The sequence below is a fragment of the Rhinolophus hipposideros genome (genome assembly GCF_964194185.1).
Source record: "Rhinolophus hipposideros genome assembly, chromosome: 23".
Taxonomy (NCBI): domain Eukaryota; kingdom Metazoa; phylum Chordata; class Mammalia; order Chiroptera; family Rhinolophidae; genus Rhinolophus; species Rhinolophus hipposideros.
Genome location: NC_138069.1, coordinates 833,829 through 836,785, shown reverse-complemented (window position 1 = coordinate 836,785; position 2,957 = coordinate 833,829).

Here is a 2,957-nt window from a genome sequence, read left to right as displayed (position 1 = left end):
AGCTGAGCTGCACCCTCCACAACTAAGACTGAAAGGACAACATCTTGAAGCTGAATGGCATCCTACACAACTAAGATTGAAAGGACAACTACTTGACTTGGAAAAAAAAAACATCCTGGAAGTACACACTGTTCCCCAATAAAGTCCTGTTCCCCATCCCCAATAAAATCTTTTAAAAAGAAAAAGAAAAAAAAAAGAAAATCACCCTGAAACTTATGATTAATACTCTTAGGCTTATTGATCACAATCTCCCTGGTCTAGCATTCTTTCCATGCTACTCCCATCATTGTTCCTGGGTTGCTGATGCCACTGGAGAACAATGTTTCCAGAGGGAAGGCTCCATGCAGAACTCTAGAACCCTCATTTAGCCTCTGGAGGAATGCCCAGATTTTCCCTAAGCTGGTCTGAGAATTTTAAGGTCTTTTTGAAGGTGTTAACCTGCTGCCTTCTCAGATCACTGATGCTCTGACAATAAACACTTATTCTAAATAGACCAACTTCTGTGCCAATCTATTGGCTGAGTGGCACAGGCAGCATGAGCCCCAGCCTTGGTTGCCTTCCTGGTTTCATAATGATAGTAAACTTCCCTAACCTGGAAAAGGAAATAGGCATACAAGCCTAGGAAACACAGAGTACCCTAACTAAGGTGAACCCAAAGGCTTACATCAAGGCATATCATAATTAAAATGCCAGGCCTTAAAGACAAAGAAAGAATCTTAAAAACAACAAGAAAAATGACATTAATTAATTACAAAGGAGCTCCCATAAGACTATCAGCTGATTAATCAAAAGAAACTTTGCAGGCCAGACCAGAAAGGATTGGCAACAAATATTCTAAGTGATGAAAAGCAAGGACCCACAACCAAGATTACTCTACCCATTAAGGCTACCATTTAAAATTGAAGGAGAGATAAAGAGCTTCCCAGACTAGAAAAAGCTAAAGGAGTTCAGCACCAACAAACCATTATTACAAGGAATCTTAAGGGGACTTTATGATGAAAAAATAAATAAATAAAAAATGAATAATAAAATAGCAATAACTACATACCTATCAACAATTTCTTTAGGCACACCTCAAGAGGCACAAGATTCAACACACCCAGAGGCCAACTCCAAATCAAATCAGAGTATTACCAGGTTTGACCTACAAGTGACACGCACAGAGGGAATTCTCTTCAGGCACAAGAGCCCATAGAGGCCAAGCCTCATTTGAGCAGTTAACCCTCACACAGCAAAACATCCACTGTGGGCAGAGCCAAGTCTCACAACTAGTCAGCCTAGGAGTCAATCCTACCTACTGACAAGACAAAAGCAATTGAAGATCAACTTTAATAGGACAATATACACACACAAGGGTCAACTATAGAGCACATGCTCAGGAAAATAGGGAAGTGGTGCAAGTCAAATATAAAGGACACATACCACAGAAGATAACCCAGCAAAGACCAAGAACCCTAGGAGATCTACCTAACACATCAAAGCAAACACAGAGAGTCAGCCACAATGAGGAAACAAACAAACAAAAAAAGTCCCAAATAAAGGAACAGAAGAAACCTCCAGAATTGGAACCAAATGAAATAGAGGTAACCAACCTATAAGAGCCAGAATTCAGAACACTGATGATAAAAATATTTAAGGAGCTTAGTGAAGACATAAAGAAGGATAGAGAAATTATAACGAGCAACCAAGTAGAACTAAAGAATACAACAACTGAAATAAAGAACACACTTGAAGGAATTACCAGCAGGTTAGATGAAGCAGAGGATCCAATCAGAGACTTAGAAGACAAGTTAGCAGAGATCATCCAAGTGGAACAACAAAAAGAAAAAAGAATAAAAAACAACGAAAATGGTTTAAGAGACCTCTGAGATAATGTCAAGCACAAAAACTTGTGCATCATAGGAATACCAGAAGGTGAAGAGAGGGAGCAAGGGATTGAGAACATATTTGAAGCAATAATGTCTGAAAACTTCCCTAACCTGGTGAAGGAAACTGACCTACAAGCCCAGGAAATACAGAGTTCCAACCAGGACACACCTAAACAGGTCCACAACAAGACACATTATAGTTAAAATAGTAAAGGTTAAAGACAAAAAGAGAATCCTAAAAGCAGCAAGAGAAAGACAGAGGGTTATATACAAGGGAACTCCCATAAGATTATCAAATTACTTTTCTACAGAAACATTGAAGGCCAGGAGGGAGTGGCAGGAGGTACTCAAAGTGATGGAAAACAAAAGCCTATGACCTAGATTGCTTTATCCAGCAAGGCTATCATTTAAAGTTGATGGAGAGATAAAGAGCTTCCCAGAAAAGAATAAGCTAAAGGAATTTATTACCACTAAGGCAGCATCGCAGGAAATATTAAAAGGGCTTCTGTAAACAGAAGAAAGATGAAAACAATCTAACTACAAATTTAAAAATGGCAATAACTATGTACCTATCAATAATCACTTTAAATGTAAACGGATTAAATGTTCCAATCAAGAGACATAGGGTGGCTGAGTGGATAAGAAAGCAAGACCCTTGTATATGCTGTATACAAGAGACTTACCTCAGATCAAAAGACACACACAGGCTGAAAGTGAAGGCTTGGAGTAAAAATGGAAATGAGAAAAAAATCTGGAGTTGCAATACTTATATCTGACAAAATAGACTTTAAAATAAAGAATATATTAAAAGACAAAGATGGGCACTACATAATAATAAAGGGATTGATCTGGCAAGAGGACATTGTTAAGGTCTAGAATCGACCACCCCTCAATTGGACAGAGGACACACGCGATAATGCAAGTCACACAGCAAGGTTTATTTCCAGCTATCTGGGGTCCGAGTATCTGTCCTACACAGCGGGTTTCAACAAGGATCCCGAGCACTCCAAGCCAAGGGTTTATATAGCATTTTTAAAGCATCCTGTAATTTTCCATAGCTTCAAAGAGTATACATATCATGGGCTTGTA